Source organism: Helianthus annuus, chromosome 1, assembly GCF_002127325.2.
Source record: "Helianthus annuus cultivar XRQ/B chromosome 1, HanXRQr2.0-SUNRISE, whole genome shotgun sequence".
NCBI lineage: Eukaryota > Viridiplantae > Streptophyta > Magnoliopsida > Asterales > Asteraceae > Helianthus > Helianthus annuus.
The window spans coordinates 89,485,631-89,506,283 of NC_035433.2; the positions used below are offsets into that span (position 1 = coordinate 89,485,631).

A 20,653-nucleotide genomic window follows, 5' to 3' on the forward strand; every position below is an offset into this window, starting at 1 on the left:
AAGATAAATCTTTAGGATTTAGACTTGGTGTTCCTTCAAATACCCTACCGGGTTGCCTATGTAAGCCACTAGTTTAAGCTAACGAATATAATCTCTATTAGTTAAAAAAAAATAAAAGAGATAATTTACATGTGACAATGTGTTATTCCCCTGTACTTTTCGCGCCAGGCTCGCGCAATTGCCTCTTGTGATTTACCTTTGTTTTTATATGAACGAGAAAAGCCAAGTTCAAATACCGTTTTTTGTTTCGTTAAATACAGAATATATCTTATCCTAAAAATATAATTATTGAATTAACTCATTTATTACTAACCGAAAATAGTCAACAATAAAAGTCAGAAAACAAAGCAGCAGAAGACCAAAACTGAAAACTCACTCTCACTCTCACTTTCACAGTCTCACCATCATCATCTTCTTCTTCACTGTCACCACATTCTGCCATTGTTGTCTTCCTCTAAACCTGAACCATACAAAAATGGCGGATTCCTTAATATTCCACTTGAAAAACAACACTAATCTTCAACTAATCACATACACAATCCTCCATGATATATCTCTCATTTGCTCCATAATAATATCTCACCCTCTCTACTCCTCTTACTTCATCTTCTTCTCTCGCTACTTCATCAAACTCATCTCCTTCATCTCTCCTCTGTTCATCGCCACCGTCTTCCTCTCTCTCCTCCTCACCACCACCACCGCATTCTGCCCTAACTTACCGCAGCTGGAACTCGGAATCCTTCAGACTGTTATTCAGGAACTCAAGTCGAATTTAGATGAGGTTAACGGTTACGAAAAGGATCGGAACTTTGAGGATTTTGAGATTTGTAAAATTGTGTTTGACAGTACGTTATCGATCGGCGATGGAGAAATGTGTTCAACGAAGAAGGTTCTAGACTGTTCGGTTAGTGGAGGCTGGAGAAATGATGTTAAACCTAGCTGTTATTCAGATCTGGATGAATTAGGTATCGAGAAGTTTACAGAAAGTTCAGTTCCCGCTGGCCGGAGAAATGACGTCACAATTAGCGATTCAGATAAATTAGGCGTGGAGAAGAATCCAGACGGTTCCGTTTACGGCGGCCGGAGAAATGACGTCACAGACAACGATTCAGATTCTGAAAAATTAGGCGTCGAGAAGCTTCCGAAAAGTTCAGTTAACGGCAGCCGGAGAAATGACGTCACAATTAGCAATTCGGATTCTGAAAAATTAGGCGTCGAGAAGCTTCTAGAAACTTCTGTTCACGGCGGCCGGAGAAATGACGTCACAGTTAGTGATTCCGATACTGATAAATTAGGTTTCGAGAAGATCACGGAAAATTCAGTTCACGGCGGCCGGAGAAATAACGTCACGCTTATCGTTTTAGGTTTTGAAAAATTAGGCGTCGAGAAGACTCCAGAACGCTCTGTTCACGTCGGCCGGAGAAATGTCGATAGAATTATATATTCAGATACTGATAAATTAAGTTTCGTGAAGATCACGGAAAACTCAGTTCACGGCGGCCGGGGAAATGACGTCACATCTAGCGTTTCAGGTTTTGAAAAAACAGGTTTCGAGAAGCTTCCAGAAACTTCCGTTCATGGAGTCCGGAGAAATGACGTCAGAATTACCGATTCATGCGTGGATGAATCAAATAATGAAAAAAGTGTGGAGAAATTGTTGGAAGAATTGGACAGATTTGAGGATTTCACAACGGCAACTGAAACCGAAACAGATTCAGATGAAGTTATCGGATCCGTAGCGAGAAATTCAAACGATGACGATAAAGATAACGACAAACACAGTGAAAATTCAGTTAAATCGAGTTCATGGAGGTCGAATTATTCGATGAAGGAGGAGAAGGAATGGAGGAGGACGTTAGCGTGTAAGTTATTCGAGGAACGGTACAATTCACGAGGAGGCGAAGAAGGTATGGATTCACTGTGGGAGGATTACGAATGCGATAATTCGACGGATCAAAAGGAAGTTATGATCAGCAACAGGAATGGTGGGATTGAGAAGTTTGAGGATGAGGATGGGGATGAGGATGAGGATGAGGATGGAGATGTAGAGATGAGGAGTGGGCATTTGTGTTGCTTGCAAGCATTGAAGTTGTCAACAAGGAATATGAATTTGGGAATGGGGAAACATAATCTTGTGAAGATTACAAAAGCTCTCAAAGGGTTTGGTTGGTTGCATCAGGTGAAGAGCAAGCATGGTAAGAAGAGTTTGGGTTCTTTCATGGGTTAATTACTTAATTAGCAGGTGATTTTATAAGTTAATAACCAATATAAATATATCCTATGTTCTCTAAGGTTATTGGTTTGAGTTATTTTGTAAAATTCGTGTGTATTTGGAGTCAATTTTGTAAGTATATTAGTATATAGTATATATTTTGTGAAAGAAACAATAACGGATGTTTTGAAGATTTGACTGGACACGGCTCAATCTATTTCGGGATCTAAAGGGTGTGCATGGGGTCAAACTGAACTATCGGGTTGTTGGTTATGACCGAACTTGTGTAAGTAATATGTTTATCGAGATTCGATTGATGGTTTCGAGTTTGTATTTTAGTAGAGGTTCATCAACGGTCTTTCGTGTGTCGGTGGGGTTTCGGTGTCAATAGTCTAAATTGGGTAAACAGGTGAAGGAGTACTGTGAAGCGATTAAAACTGAAATGGTTCAAGAAGATGACTCGGATGATGTAGCTTCAAAGACGGATGGAATAGCTCGGTTCATAGAGAGTTCATGAAGTAGGATGTAACTTAATTATTATGTTGTTATTTCCTATTTTGCTTTGTGGTGTTTGTTTGTTCTTCTATTTGTGGTCTTCCTCCTCCTAAGTAAAAAACTAGTTTAATACCCGTCCGGTGAACGGGAGTATTTTAATGTCATAGTAATACAAGTATTCTTTTCTTTGCGTTCACCCTAGAGAAAACAATTGTTTCAAATAGTGTATTGGTATGAAAGTAATTCATCAATTCAAGCCAACCATTGACACATAACTAAAAATGATTCGTCTCAAACTAAACTATTTGGCCCATTAACAGACCCACCAAATCAACTATAGTGTTCTACTCTAAACCAATCAAAGATATGAAAGTGAAACCCAAAACTGAGACAACTGGCCTTCTATTGCTACATTAATCTGCAATATACAGTCGTCCCAACAAACTTACACATAAAAAATAAACAATAAACCTGTAATTATAAGAGGAAAATTTCACTAATAAAGCACTATTTACATTATTAGGGTGTGTAATGTGAGTTTAAACCTCAAAGTCAATAACCACCAACATACTGACTAGAAGCACTCTCATATCTTCCCAGTGACACATCTTCTCCACCATAAGCTATAGAGACATTAGTCACTCCAGGATAATCTTTAGCTCAATGCACATGTTTCCACTTGTAGAAGGCATATTGTTAAATCATCCAACTAAACCATTTACAACACTTGGACAATTCATAGAGCCATTATGACCCATACCACCACACTTGTTGCAGCTAACACCATGCCTAGAACCAACATATTAATTCCCATAGGTGCTGATGCCGCAAATGGGATAATAATCTTTGGGTCCTCCTTTTTAAGCACATCAAGAAGAAAGTTGGTTTCTGATGAAGCTTTTATCTTCTTGACTTTAAAAACATTTGACTTCACACGTTGTTCAAAGAGCAAGGCTAGATGAAGTTTTAAGCTATTCACTGTTTAGTACTTATTAGTAATGATGCCCGACATGCATTCATGCATGTTTCACGTTATAAACTGAATCGGCAACATGGATTCACCCCAATGATTGTCAATCTTGCTTATTTGTATCATGTGTCTGTTTTAATTTATCGGTCATCTATATAATCATCCATTGATACAACTTGTAATCTTAAATTTTGTTTCTTTTTGATTACTTTTGAGAAAAAAATTTCTAAAAAACCTTTTGGATTGCCTAGTTCTCACGGTTCTTACAACTCAAGGTTCTCATTTTAACCCATACCAATATTATCTAATTGAAAGATAAAAGTATAAAAAATATTATCTAATTGAAAGGAGAGAGAAAGTGTAGTTGTTTTTAATGAAATTATCGAGTAAAAAGATGGAAGGGATGTGAATGCTCATCTTGCATTGAAAAGTATATTTTGATTAAAAATGAGAGAATATGGAATGTTTTTTTTGTAATTGTAGAATTTGAGATGGGGGTAGGGATGTGAATGCTCATCTTGCATTGAATTGGTGATTGCGGACACAATTGAATTGGTGATTTATAAACTATTATTAATATTATTATTATTACTACTATTATTATTATTATTATTATTATTATTATTATTATTATCATTATTATTATTATTATTATTATTATTATTATATATACGTTTCAAGAATATTTTTATTTATATTGTTTTGACTTAGTTATTTTTTTCTACAATAGCATTTTATATTTTAGTCTAAGTTTTGTGAGTTACACATCTCAACGTATGTGTGTGTTACAACATTTTTATGTCTATTTTTTGACTTTTTTTTTGACTTAACGGTCCCACCATAACGTTCAAAATACTAGTTAATGTTTTGTCGCGATTGATTTATTTGTGACATGCCTATATGGTATATCATATCCCAAAAGACTAGTTTTGTGATTTTCTCCATTATAATTCGTAGTTGCGTCTAATACAATAGCGGTTACCAATTCTTCCACATGGAACACAAATTCTTTGCGTAGTCATTTTAGTTCTTAAATGAACAGATAATTGTCATCCTACATCATAGATGACCTATACTTGTCAAGATGAGAAGTTGTTGAAAGTGCTAAAATTCCATTTAAATTTTGGTTATATATATCCACATAAAAGACAAAATTACATGTTTAACATAGCTTGCAGTTATTAAATCTGTATGTATACCTTGTCTTATTAATTTTATCGGTGTAAATAAGATTGTATATAAGAGAATGTGTCAATTGACTACGGGACATCCATCAACCTTAACACCAGGAGCAGTCGGACAGCCTGCAAGGGGACAATGATCATCCGCATCCATACCCCACCATTGCGGTCCGTTAATATCCTTAATTTGTAGGAAAAAATAGCAAAGGATAGCCATGAATGCAACTCCTGCATCAAGCCCTGCTGATAGGATATAGTTATGCCTTGCCCACCATCCCTTAAACTTCCTATACACCACAAAGTTGCAGAAATTCCTACTGCAAACCACATATTGTAGTTAACAGCTCTAGTAAGCGGCATCCCCCTGGACCCGATATAAGAATTGGTATGTTTATGAGCATAATCCATTTTCTCTCAGGAAACCTACGAGAAAGAAACCAAACTGGTAACGGAGCAAGAATTCCCAAAAGAAAGAAGTAGTTAATTTTGGAGTATAGCCCCAGATTTCCAAACATTCTTTGAGGCCCCACCACTCCCCATATGATTGAAGCGTTGTAGAAAACATCGTCCCGGGGCACGTCCATGGACTTCCTTCAGGCAACTTACTCGGGTCACAGATGTATTTCACTGTTGTCAGAAGCCACCAGGATGTTGCAAAGTAGACTGATGATGCGACGATAGTCCCAACCAACTACATGTAGCACCAAAATGATTCAAGTAAGTCGTATATATTGTAATAATATTGATAGGTGTTTTTATTAGAGAATTAAAGGTTTACGTGCACAGTGAACATGGACTTTGGTGGGATTTTCATATAATGGCCTAGCTTAAAATCTTGTAGAAACATGATAGCTTGTGACATGTGACGGGTGGTCCGTAGGACAACCCTTAAGTGCCTTAAAAAGATTAAAATCCCATGCTTTACACGTTTAATTATTTGAACTTGGTAACTACTAGTTGTTTGGACGTGCAGGTGCAAACAGAGCTTAAAAGGGAAGTGATTTGGAGCATCAATGAAAAAATCAATTTTTGGAATTGAAGAATTAAGAAGATAGCATGATAGAGGGCGAAATTACGAGAACGTAGGCGAAAACGGTGAAGAAAACGGAGTTGCAACGAAAAAGTTATGCTGAAAACTTTCATGCTGAAGCCTGCCGTAAGCTACGGCAAGGGCCGTAGCTTACGGCGCCGACTGGCACTTTTTGTCACCGTATGACAGTTTAAAGTCACCGTAAGCCATTCCAAGCCACCGTAAGCTACGGTGGCCACCGTAGCTTACGGCGCTGACCTACGTAAATGTGTAACTTCCACCTTTTAATGCGGATTTATGATGCCCTTTCACCTCCAATCAATCCCATTCGGTTACATACACTTTGGAGACGGATTTTGGGTGTTCTTGGTGCTTGGAAACAATTTCTAATCATTTCGTTAGTGTTTTGAATCCATATGAACATTGAACTAATTGTGAAGATGATTGTCAAAGCCATGTGTGGCTAAACTTTTGATGACTATCTTGGGTTGAAGGTTTGTGTAAGACTTTATGCTTTATTTCCTTATTTCTAGAATAACAATCTTCTCTTTATTGAATTGCTTGTTATGGTGTGTGATTGATTGTTAGTAAATTATTGATTCTTATGTTAAACTAATTAGAAACCATACCTTCTTGGTGCCATTGGCAATCGAGATATCATGGGTATAGTTAGGCTTGGGTAAGGGTTGATTGATCATCGGGTAACAACCTCACGTTCTAGGAATCTGAGTACTTAGTTCCCTTTCATCACTGCAATTGATCACACATGAACTATGTCTATGTAGTTCTTTCTAGTGGAATGTTAGCATAAATGTCAAAGCAAACCGGAAATCTAGGATGGTCATTTGTTTCTAATTTGCTTACAACCAAAACTTGTCAATTTTGCAATTTATTTAGTTAAATTTAGTTCTAAAACCAATTCACTCAATCAAATCTTGAATTTTACTTTACTTGCAAATTAGTTTAGTTTTAGTCAAGTTAGATAATCCTTGAAATAACACATATTCCACAAACTCCCTGTGTTCGATACCCACTTGCCACTATCTATTTAGTAGTAATTGGATTAAATTTGATTGTGACCACGACATCACGTCAAATTTTGGCGCCGTTGCCGGGGAGTAGTGCGCAACGTGTGTTATTTTTTTTTCTTTTTAAGTTTGTTATTTTTCTGGTTTACGCTGGGTGTGTTAGTGTGCAGGTATTGACAGGTGCATGCGTACTAGGAGCTCTCACAAGCTATCACCATTGGCGTTTGATCCGGAAATTGAGCGAACATTAAGGGGATTAAAAAAAATGAGTTACCAAGAGAAGTACGATTACAGTGATTATTATGAATATTCCCAACTTTCATATGAAGGCCCTCAGATGTACGATCAAGACTATTATCATGCTCAGTATACATTTGATCAGTATGGTTATGAATGGGTAACCCAACAACCTACTTTGCACTATCAGTCACATAAATCTGAAAGTCTTGACGAGATGATGAGAAAGAGACACATGGTTCATGTTGAAAAAGAATTAATAAAACCTCATTTGTCAATGGAAGAACGAGTAGAACTTTTGGAATGGAAATATGATTTGTTACCAAAAGAGGTGAAAGAGATGAGGCCAGGGACGTCGATATTGGAAAAACGTCAAGCAAAACAACACTGGATATATGTCCAGATTGAACAAATGACACCTATGGGTGATGTAGAAGAAAAGGTTGTGAGTCCTCTCGAACTTGAAACTGAATTATTAGGGCCAAATGAGGAATATACAATTGAAATTATTGTGGAGGAACCACCTATGGAGAGCAAAGTTGAGGGCCTTTTACTTGAGGAACCAATCAAAGATGATTACAACTCTCCGGCTGTGGTGGTTATGGAAACCAAGAGTGTTAAGGATGCATGTTTAGAAACTAGGAAGGTGGCACTTCATGATGTGGGAGATTTCATTCATAAGTTATGTTTATGGGAGAGTTTGGATTTGTTGGGCACAGAAAACGAAGTAGTGAAGTGTAGAGTAAACTACCGAGCATTTGTTGGAAATTCGGTAGGAAAATGTGGATTTAAAGAATTTTGCAAAGAAAGATGGGACGTGACAAAGCACACACACAATAGAAGAATCAAACACCGTGCTTACATCAGCAACGAAAAAGGTAAATGTGCATTGAGACCACCTTGAGACATATCAGGTACGGTCGGGCTGAAGACCTAAACTTTAGCGCTGCTTGGGAGGCAACCCAAGGTGTTTTTAGATAAGTGTGGGGAAGATGTGCGGAGAGTTGTGTGAAGGTGATGATAGGAAGTCGGATTATCTACAACATCTGTTGTGTCAAACTTCACTAGGTCAATGTACTCTTTCCTTAGTCTTGTTATGTTCTTTAGTATTAAAATATTGGTATTAGTTGATAAAATAAAAAATAAAAAAAAAGAAATTTGGGGTTCGAGATGTAAAGCAAATGTTGGTGTTTTTGTTGAAAGCGATCTTTCCCTCAAAACCATACATTGGGACAATGTATCCCAAGTGTGGGGATGGGGGGAAATTTTTGAGAAGTTAATATTTTCATTGACTACGGGACATCCATCAACCTTAACACCAGGAGCAGTCGGACAGCCTGCAAGGGGACAATGATCATCCGCATCCATACCCCACCATTGCGGTCCGTTAATATCCTTAATTTGTAGGAAAAAATAGCAAAGGATAGCCATGAATGCAACTCCTGCATCAAGCCCTGCTGATAGGATATAGTTATGCCTTGCCCACCATCCCTTAAACTTCCTATACACCACAAAGTTGCAGAAATTCCTACTGCAAACCACATATTGTAGTTAACAGCTCTAGTAAGCGGCATCCCCCTGGACCCGATATAAGAATTGGTATGTTTATGAGCATAATCCATTTTCTCTCAGGAAACCTACGAGAAAGAAACCAAACTGGTAACGGAGCAAGAATTCCCAAAAGAAAGAAGTAGTTAATTTTGGAGTATAGCCCCAGATTTCCAAACATTCTTTGAGGCCCCACCACTCCCCATATGATTGAAGCGTTGTAGAAAACATCGTCCCGGGGCACGTCCATGGACTTCCTTCAGGCAACTTACTCGGGTCACAGATGTATTTCACTGTTGTCAGAAACCACCAGGATGTTGCAAAGTAGACTGATGATGCGACGATAGTCCCAACCAACTACATGTAGCACCAAAATGATTCAAGTAAGTCGTATATATTGTAATAATATTGATAGGTGTTTTTATTAGAGAATTAAAGGTTTACGTGCACAGTGAACATGGACTTTGGTGGGATTTTCATATAATGGCCTAGCTTAAAATCTTGTAGAAACATGATAGCTTGTGACATGTGACGGGTGGTCCGTAGGACAACCCTTAAGTGCCTTAAAAAGATTAAAATCCCATGCTTTACACGTTTAATTATTTGAACTTGGTAACTACTAGTTGTTTGGACGTGCAGGTGCAAACAGAGCTTAAAAGGGAAGTGATTTGGAGCATCAATGAAAAAATCAATTTTTGGAATTGAAGAATTAAGAAGATAGCATGATAGAGGGCGAAATTACGAGAACGTAGGCGAAAACGGTGAAGAAAACGGAGTTGAAACGAAAAAGTTATGCTGAAAACTTTCATGCTGAAGCCTGCCGTAAGCTACGGCAAGGGCCGTAGCTTACGGCGCCGACTGGCACTTTTTGTCACCGTATGACAGTTTAAAGTCACCGTAAGCCATTCCAAGCCACCGTAAGCTACGGTGGCCACCGTAGCTTACGGCGCTGACCTACGTAAATGTGTAACTTCCACCTTTTAATGCGGATTTATGATGCCCTTTCACCTCCAATCAATCCCATTCGGTTACATACACTTTGGAGACGGATTTTGGGTGTTCTTGGTGCTTGGAAACAATTTCTAATCATTTCGTTAGTGTTTTGAATCCATATGAACATTGAACTAATTGTGAAGATGATTGTCAAAGCCATGTGTGGCTAAACTTTTGATGACTATCTTGGGTTGAAGGTTTGTGTAAGACTTTATGCTTTATTTCCTTATTTCTAGAATAACAATCTTCTCTTTATTGAATTGCTTGTTATGGTGTGTGATTGATTGTTAGTAAATTATTGATTCTTATGTTAAACTAATTAGAAACCATACGTTCTTGGTGCCGTTGGCAATCGAGATATCATGGGTATAGTTAGGCTTGGGTAAGGGTTGATTGATCATCGGGTAACAACCTCACGTTCTAGGAATCTGAGTACTTAGTTCCCTTTCATCACTGCAATTGATCACACATGAACTATGTCTATGTAGTTCTTTCTAGTGGAATGTTAGCATAAATGTCAAAGCAAACCGGAAATCTAGGATGGTCATTTGTTTCTAATTTGCTTACAACCAAAACTTGTCAATTTTGCAATTTATTTAGTTAAATTTAGTTCTAAAACCAATTCACTCAATCAAATCTTGAATTTTACTTTACTTGCAAATTAGTTTAGTTTTAGTCAAGTTAGATAATCCTTGAAATAACACATATTCCACAAACTCCCTGTGTTCGATACCCACTTGCCACTATCTATTTAGTAGTAATTGGATTAAATTTGATTGTGACCACGACATCACGTCAAATTTTGGCGCCGTTGCCGGGGAGTAGTGCGCAACGTGTGTTATTTTTTTTTCTTTTTAAGTTTGTTATTTTTCTGGTTTACGCTGGGTGTGTTAGTGTGCAGGTATTGACAGGTGCATGCGTACTAGGAGCTCTCACAAGCTATCACCATTGGCGTTTGATCCGGAAATTGAGCGAACATTAAGGGGATTAAAAAAAATGAGTTACCAAGAGAAGTACGATTACAGTGATTATTATGAATATTCCCAACTTTCATATGAAGGCCCTCAGATGTACGATCAAGACTATTATCATGCTCAGTATACATTTGATCAGTATGGTTATGAATGGGTAACCCAACAACCTACTTTGCACTATCAGTCACATAAATCTGAAAGTCTTGACGAGATGATGAGAAAGAGACACATGGTTCATGTTGAAAAGGAATTAATAAAACCTCATTTGTCAATGGAAGAACGAGTAGAACTTTTGGAATGGAAATATGATTTGTTACCAAAAGAGGTGAAAGAGATGAGGCCAGGGACGTCGATATTGGAAAAACGTCAAGCAAAACAACACTGGATATATGTCCAGATTGAACAAATGACACCTATGGGTGATGTAGAAGAAAAGGTTGTGAGTCCTCTCGAACTTGAAACTGAATTATTAGGGCCAAATGAGGAATATACAATTGAAATTATTGTGGAGGAACCACCTATGGAGAGCAAAGTTGAGGGCCTTTTACTTGAGGAACCAATCAAAGATGATTACAACTCTCCGGCTGTGGTGGTTATGGAAACCAAGAGTGTTAAGGATGCATGTTTAGAAACTAGGAAGGTGGCACTTCATGATGTGGGAGATTTCATTCATAAGTTATGTTTATGGGAGAGTTTGGATTTGTTGGGCACAGAAAACGAAGTAGTGAAGTGTAGAGTAAACTACCGAGCATTTGTTGGAAATTCGGTAGGAAAATGTGGATTTAAAGAATTTTGCAAAGAAAGATGGGACGTGACAAAGCACACACACAATAGAAGAATCAAACACCGTGCTTACATCAGCAACGAAAAAGGTAAATGTGCATTGAGACCACCTTGAGACATATCAGGTACGGTCGGGCTGAAGACCTAAACTTTAGCGCTGCTTGGGAGGCAACCCAAGGTGTTTTTAGATAAGTGTGGGGAAGATGTGCGGAGAGTTGTGTGAAGGTGATGATAGGAAGTCGGATTATCTACAACATCTGTTGTGTCAAACTTCACTAGGTCAATGTACTCTTTCCTTAGTCTTGTTATGTTCTTTAGTATTAAAATATTGGTATTAGTTGATAAAATAAAAAATAAAAAAAAAGAAATTTGGGGTTCGAGATGTAAAGCAAATGTTGGTGTTTTTGTTGAAAGCGATCTTTCCCTCAAAACCATACATTGGGACAATGTATCCCAAGTGTGGGGATGGGGGGAAATTTTTGAGAAGTTAATATTTTTTGTGAAACCAAGTAAAAGTGTCAAAAATTTGAAAACTTGATATTGTTCCATTTGACACACCGACACCCTTTTCTAGTCATTTCTTGGTGAGTGTTTGAGCCACATATGATTATTAGAGAATATTTCTTTGTTTTGAGTGGCGGTGTTTGTTTTTGTTAATAGAACTTGTGTACGAATTCTTGTTGAAGCCTAGGATTAGCATGCTTGTGAAAATGATAGGGATTTTTAGGTAGCCTCGTCCGAATGTGTGAGAGTGTGGGAATTGGGGGTTGGACCTCATACGTTACATATATGAGCTTGGTATTGTGAGGGGTGGGGGTTTGGTCTTTAGAAAGCCATGTTTGAGCCTTATACTATTCGGTTGTGACCCAAACCTACTTCTTACAAAAAAAAAACTTTACCTATTGAAACGACCCGGTTTAGGAATTTAGTTTGTGATTGTTGATGTTCTTGTATATATTGTTGAGTTTTATGTGTTATGAAGAAAATGAAAAAAAAGAATAAAGAAAAGAAAAAAAAGAAAGAGAAAAATATGAGAAAAATACAAAAAAAAGAAGTATTTAGTTGCAATAGTAGTTGAGAATGTTGAAGAAGTTGTGTATATAGTTGATGTTTGCTTTGTTTAGTAGTAGAAATAAAAACCGGGTCAAATCAATTAGCTCTTGCATATATATCCCACCATTTTCCTACCTTTACACATAGTCCCGTTATAACCCGTAAGTCCTTTTGATTCATAAGCATGCTAGGTATTTGATAGGAGGAAACATGATTTGTATACAAGCTTATTGTCGCACAATCACACACTTGCATTGAGCGTGTTAGCGTAATGTTGCTAATATTACTTGTCACCGAGAGTTGTTGTGAGGGGTGTGTCTTGTGGTATGATAAAAAGTTAGTAAAAGGACGGTACATTTTAGCTTGGTTTGCATGTTGATCGCTTGTGGTTTTGAATTGGTTAGTGAATGAGTTGCTTGGGACAAGCAACGGGTAAGTGTGGGAATGTGACGGGTGGTCCGTAGGACAACCCTTAAGTGCCTTAAAAAGATTAAAATCCCATGCTTTACACGTTTAATTGTTTGAACTTGGTAACTACTAGTTGTTTGGACGTGCAGGTGCAAATAGAGCTTAAAAGGGAAGTGATTTGGAGCATCAATGAAAAAATCAATTTTTGGAATTGAAGAATTAAGAAGATAGCATGATAGAGGGCGAAATTGCGAGAACGTAGGCGAAAACGGTGAAGAAAACGGAGTTGAAACGAAAAAGTTATGCTGAAAACTTTCATGCTGAAGCCTGCCGTAAGCTACGGCAAGGGCCGTAGCTTACGGCGCCGACTGGCACTTTTTGTCACCGTATGACAGTCTAAAGTCACCGTAAGCCATTCTGTAAGACCCTAACACGTAATTAACAAAATTCGCAGCGGAAGTTCATGCCATAAAATTTCTTTCATTATAAACCTTATGTCTTACTTGAAAGTTCACTTTTAAAATAACTCTTTTATATTGAATACATCAAACTGACTCAATTATAGAATAAATCATAACTTATGTATAACAAATTACATCCTTAGACAACCCCGTACAATCCTTCACGTGACTCGGTCCTCGATCTTTATTCCTTGATGATCCTCCGTGACCCGTACAACCTGCACTCACCACATACATTCATCACATTAGTACACAATACATAAACAAAATTCCATCTCGTACACTTCCTATTGCGTTATCATTCTGTCTTTAAACATTTCAACTGCGTATCCATATTCTGGTGAGGCTTCAATAATGTACCTGCATTACTTATCATTCACAAGGCACACTATTAATAACATATTACCCAACGTATCTAAATCATGCATACGTACATTTTTACATGTATACATACACATCTACATACGTATTTACCTTCCTACATCTCTACATACATGCATATACTCATACATACCTTCATATATACCAATTACATATCTACATACACACATACATTACCACATCTCTACATACGTTCATATACACATACGTATCTTCATATATACATAAAATACACCTCTACGTACATACATGCTTTACTATACCTCTACTTACTTGCATACACTCATACGTACCTTCATATATACTTAGATACACATCTACATATGTACATACACTAATATGTACACGTCCAAGATCTTACATGCCTCATATATATCCATACATGAATTACATGGTACTTATACTTGAGTTTGCAACTCATAAGTGTCGAGGGAACACTCGAATCATGTTTAAAAGGCTTGCCATAAACCACGGATAATATACCGAAGCCTACGATGCATATATAACATAAATAACTAATTTTCAGCTTTTTGGACATGGGAAGGTCGTCGGCGACGGCCCTTGGGGTCGTCGGCGACGGCCTTTGCATTTGCCCGTAGCCCAAACCTCCGTAGACAGCAAGATAACCCGTCAGCAAAACTGACATTTCCAGAGGGCGTCGGCGACGGCCCATATGGGCGTCGGCGACGGCCTCTCAAATGTTGGTTTTTCCTGCTGTGTTGTTTCGTCGTTCGCGCGCACTAAAACTCGCATAACTTTCAACCCGTTTATCCGTTTAACCTCCCGTTTCTTCCTACATGCTTGTAAATTGGTTCTCTACCCTATGGACTCAAAATCCCACATCCGGATTAAGGAAATTCTTAACTTATGCGCTATCGGCTTATTATTCATTCACGGTTTATTCGACCCGTTCATGTTTTCATCAATCAACACTTTCGTTTTAACATCAAGACTGCATTTTGACCCGTTACATCTACTTAACAGAAATCATTGATTTCATACCACACATCCGTATTAGTCCTCAATTAACTTACTTAACTAACTAGCACATAACTTTACATAAACAACTAAGAAGCGATTACGGAAATCACTTACCTTTTTGTGTCCGTTCCCTTGCCTCCTTTTGACCCGTTTGCCTTTCTTGCTTGAGTCCATTTCCACATGATCCCTACACTTTCAGGTCATTATGTCCATATCATAGTTAGTATGCACGTTTGTTCATATCACATCCATTTCTAACTCTTAATTATATAGACTTTCATTAGTCAAACATTAACATGCATATGACATAAACCGACAACCACATTGTTTACATTCTCTTAATCAATTTATCATCATGCATACCCATGCATAATTGTCCTAACACATATACGTAATTCTTTAAAATCTCATAAACACATTCATACGTTTAATCATGTGACTCGCATATTTGTTGACCTTTCCGAAAAGTCAATGGCCATGCTTACTTATTTCCAACTTATGAACATACACACACATTTATCTTGATATGATAGATTATTGTAATCACAACATACACATTTCACTTTCACGCCATGTGGTACATACAACTACATGATCACTTAATTTCATACCCTATGTTCACAAAATCATTTTCATGTAATCATAACATCATATTTAACTAGTAGTCCACAACTTCTACATTTAGTACACGTTCATTCTACATTACCATTATGCTACTAATCCGCCTCATGGTGTGCACCACCTTTCAAGCTTTGAGTACTAGTTCCTAAAGCATACTTTTACTAAATCACATCATTAACTACTACCCATATGTATTTCATTCAAAACACGTATCTCATGCTAATCTTAACTACCAATACTACATTATCACATCCTATGCCAAGTTACTCAATTCTTGCATACAATTTCCCTTCCTATCTTCACCTAGTCATTTCATCAAACACTTGGTGTGCGTACACCATTCAATGCACACTGTACAACTATCTCATGCATAATCTTCCAAGTTCTTATCTTCATTCATCAAATTCAACCAAATATCATACATACTCTATAATATACACAATTCATCTAACAAGAATTTATCTAATGCCTCACACTACATCATGATTTGAACAAGACTTGGACATGGGTGAAACACCCATGTCATCTTCATCATCCAACTAGTGGGTTTTCATCTTAAACATCAATTTACTTGAAATTACATACAAAATAAGTTCTAGTTGATGCTTCTAATACCTAATCATGCTTAGTTTCATACGAATTCATGGATTTGATCATAACCCATTTCCAAAAAGATTATCAAATAAGAATCTACAACTTACCAAGTGATTTATAGTGCTAGATGATCAAGAATTCATGTACATGCATTAGATTTGGGCTGAATTCCCTTTTCAATTTGATGAATATTGCATCTTTTGAGCATTCTCCCCTTCTTCTCTCTTGTTGGTGTCGACACACACACACCAAACACATACAACTACTGACATTTGCACTTAACCAAAACTTCATCTCAAATCTTTAATTTCAGCCCCTCATGTTTGTTATTTGCTCATAATTGTCCCAATTTCATTCCTTATTTGTTTTGACTAACTATGTAACTAGGTTAGGTAGCCTAGTCATCTTATTTTAAGTTTTATCATTTCAAACATATGGCAAATGTAAACATTCAAGTTTTGGGGCGTTACACATACACTTAACTAGGTTAAATAGCCTAGTTATTTATTTCACGATATATCATATAAGGACATATAGCGAATATAAACATTTGAGTTTTTTGGGGCGTTACACATTCCAAGCCACCGTAAGCTACGGTGGCCACCGTAGCTTACGGCGCTGACCTACGTAAATGTGTAACTTCCACCTTTTAATGCGGATTTATGATGCCCTTTCACCTCCAATCAATCCCATTCGGTTACATACACTTTGGAGACGGATTTTGGGTGTTCTTGGTGCTTGGAAACAATTTCTAATCATTTCGTTAGTGTTTTGAATCCATATGAACATTGAACTAATTGTGAAGATGATTGTCAAAGCCATGTGTGGCTAAACTTTTGATGACTATCTTGGGTTGAAGGTTTGTGTAAGACTTTATGCTTTATTTCCTTATTTCTAGAATAACAATCTTCTCTTTATTGAATTGCTTGTTATGGTGTGTGATTGATTGTTAGTAAATTATTGATTCTTATGTTAAACTAATTAGAAACCATACGTTCTTGGTGCCGTTGGCAATCGAGATATCATGGGTATAGTTAGGCTTGGGTAAGGGTTGATTGATAATCGGGTAACAACCTCACGTTCTAGGAATCTGAGTACTTAGTTCCCTTTCATCACTGCAATTGATCACACATGAACTATGTCTATGTAGTTCTTTCTAGTGGAATGTTAGCATAAATGTCAAAGCAAACCGGAAATCTAGGATGGTCATTTGTTTCTAATTTGCTTACAACCAAAACTTGTCAATTTTGCAATTTATTTAGTTAAATTTAGTTCTAAAACCAATTCACTCAATCAAATCTTGAATTTTACTTTACTTGCAAATTAGTTTAGTTTTAGTCAAGTTAGATAATCCTTGAAATAACACATATTCCACAAACTCCCTGTGTTCGATACCCACTTGCCACTATCTATTTAGTAGTAATTGGATTAAATTTGATTGTGACCACGACATCACGTCAACATGCTTATGTAACCATATGTTTTGAAAGCTACATTCGCAAGCGGCTTCCCAGGGTACATATAACCAATAATTAGCTCAGTAATCACATTTAGTCTGGGTTGCTGTAAGAAAGTTTCACCATAGATACAACAGTTTAATTTATTACGGATACATACATAAGGGTACTCATATAATTATGGTTAAAGATATCAATCGGTCACGTGGTTTGTTGTAGCGGTGATAACACATATAGGCAGTGTGAAGAGCAGAGCCAAACCGATTCCTAAAAGGACTCCCCAGTAAGGGAGCTGTAACTGTCTGCCAAAACCCTCACATGTTAGCAAAGCAAGTCCTATTATCAATATCAGAAGCGGATAGAACCACCATTGTGGGACTGGATCATAGTTTTTCTTCATAATCCTAGTATGCACATCTACAAACTTGTCTCCAAATGATGCTCTTGTTTGCTCCCAAATGGTTCTGTATAGCAGACGACAAAAACAAACATATACATCATATGCTTCTATGAAATGAACCCATGGTTATTTTTAAAAGTATACCTGCCATGGAAGAGTGCACATGAGAGAGTGTTGCAGCCAATGTGGGGAAACTTAGACCATAGGCCAATGAAAAAAATATGCTAAGATTGATTTTGCTATAATCATTATAGCCTTGTTTGTCGAATGAGAAGGTTGCAGAGTCTAAGACTCTTGAAACATTGTACCGTCCTCCAAATTTTATGCGCATGTAACTGAAATAATTACCACAAATCATTCTCACCGGCAACGTTGTATTAAGCGAAACCTGTTAAACATATACTTGTTACCGTTTCACACAAGTTTACTCCATTAAAACCACACATGAATGCATAAGTTAGTACTTGTGTAAGGCATAAAAGTAAAATAAAATACCACTACTGAAATTTGAAAAAAAAAATTAAAAAGCAACTTGAAAGAGAAAACAACCTTCCATTGTGGGGTAGTCTCCTCTGTGAGTATAGCCTCATTCACAATAGCAATATTCATCTAGACACCAAAGCCTCATATAGAAGACCTGCATATTTGAGTTAATAACAACTTAATAGGTCTTACAAAGATTCATGAATTACAATTATGCAGTATATAGAAACGTAAACTAACTGATTTAGAAACCATATCAGAAACAGAGCACGTGATGTTCGGATTGTCACCCGATGAACTTCGTTGGAAACTGAAGCTTCGAAATCCGAAATTACTCCCTCATTTTCTTCCTCTTCCGTCTCGGTTTCTGGCAGGTAGGTTGGGCTGGGGCGGAGAACAGTAAGGCCTTAGCGATGGCGGCGAGAATCTGACAAAATCTGAACCCTAGAATCCCGATTTCACATTAATTACTGGTATTACCTGTTAGATTGAATCTTTAGATCCGTAGCCGCCATGAGAGAAAAACGATGTGCTTGAGAGAAGGAAGGCAGACGAACAGGAGTAGAATGGTGGTTTTGCGGAGTTTGAATGAGGTTATAAAGCAAACATGGGAGTTGGAATAATTAGAACGTGGACCAGATTAGGAAACATGATTTGTGGAGAACATGGGCAGAAAAATGTGGAGACTATGAAACTGCTATGAACTGTTATGTTAGCAGTTAAAAATAGGAGTTTAGAGGGTCAAGATTTATTTTCAGCATGATCCAATGGACAAGAATGATTCAAAAAGTGGTTAGACTTAATGGGTTCCATATATAACTAGTTTAATACCCGTCCGGTGGACGGGTTACGTTGATGTATTATATTGTAACAACATGAATGAACTTATGAACACAAAGACATAAAATAAAGTCAAATTACACAAAATTATATAAACAACGTGACAAACAAAGCTAACCATACTAAGGCGATGGGTTTCCCTTGGAATGTTGGGCATGCCGGGTCATCACCTCTGTCCTTCAAAATTTCAAGTAAAACACTCACTTTGACTCATATACCTTCCAAGCCATCTATTTAAACTTCTTACCTGCATTTTTCAATCTTCAAGTCATTTCCATGTGTGGACACTTCATCTCAATACTCATGTCATCTCAACAAAGGACAACACATTTCAAACTGATATGTAAATGAGAATTTAACAACCATTTAGCTATCTTAAGTAGTTGAATGTGACTTCAAACTTACAAAATCCAAGTTAAGTTTGTTTGCTTAATGCATAAAGCATTATTCCTCGCTCAGATCATGAATACGTATCAAAATTATCTAAGATAGCAGACTTATTGAAAACGACGCTCAACATGTCAAAATTAACCGTGTCTTCCAGAAAAAAAACTTAAGCTGCGAGGCTCGTTCTGCCGTAGCAAACCTAACAACCAGGGCTCTAGTCATCCCATTCTTCAACAACCTTACAACCTCTATTTGCACTCGCAACCAAACACTTATCAGTAGTCGTCATAGGCACCATATACTCACAACCGTTCAACAACAACGGTCCAGCAATTTCTAGTGGTAACTGCACATATCCTACCGTCATCTCACAACACTGCCCTAAAATCGACTTGTATTCAGATCCTTCCAACCTTTTCAAATTTTCAGTAATTGTCGATGCATATGAAGGGCGACCATATTGTAACGATTCCGGTGGATATCAGTCCATGTCCTAGTCCTCAGAGACATGATTAATGGCAACTGATATCACATAACTCAAAATTAAAACCATAGATATGCAAATCAACACAAAATTGATCAACAAAAACTCTTTAATTTAGGGAAAATCCCATAACTGTGATAAATACGCAAGCAAAAATTATTAATTGATGAAAAAAAACCCTTTGATTTAACCAAAATTAAAACATACTTGAACAGAGACCCGATACAGGGCCTTCAAACGAAGCAGTTAACCTTCGGGATTGCCATTTTACTCCATAAAAACGTTGAATTACTTGCAGCCCCGTCAAAGTTATCTTACAGGCTAGAGCGCACTTAACCGAATACTCCACCTTGCCATTACCTATTTTCCACAGCCACATATCGTTGTCGACATTTAAAACATGTTGCCCCAACATAGCCAGCAACAGTTCCAACTCATCCCTTTCAACCGACGACTGCACAAGGCTTTTCCAGCCCACATCCCAGCAAGCAAACAACCAAACCTTTTCTGACATAATGCTCACTGACTCGCGTCGTTTTGTCCTTGGCCTTGTTAAATAGCAGCACGAACCTGTTGATGATGAAAAACTAAATTAATATTACAGACATCAGCTTCAGTTGGAGGGCAATTGCCTATGTTCAAAAGTGGACAC

General features: G+C 37.4%; 1 long non-coding RNA gene and 2 pseudogenes across 2 annotated transcripts; all 3 read right to left on the reverse strand.

The window, feature by feature from the left end:
* Positions 1 to 4,919: 4,919 nt before the first annotated feature.
* On the reverse strand, positions 4,920 to 5,530 carry LOC118479286 (annotated as a pseudogene).
* Positions 5,531 to 8,190: 2,660 nt separating this feature from the next.
* LOC110872008 lies at positions 8,191 to 18,764 on the reverse strand (annotated as a pseudogene).
* On the reverse strand, positions 13,379 to 16,181 carry LOC110872017. Of its 2 annotated transcripts, none has more exons than XR_002554062.2 (3): positions 16,058 to 16,181; positions 14,850 to 14,922; positions 13,379 to 13,591 (listed from the first exon to the last, which is right to left on the reverse strand). It is a non-coding gene; the product is annotated as an uncharacterized LOC110872017 (long non-coding RNA). The 2 variants fall into 2 exon arrangements; XR_002554063.2 differs by having other exon boundaries at positions 14,850 to 14,927.
* Positions 18,765 to 20,653: the final 1,889 nt, after the last annotated feature.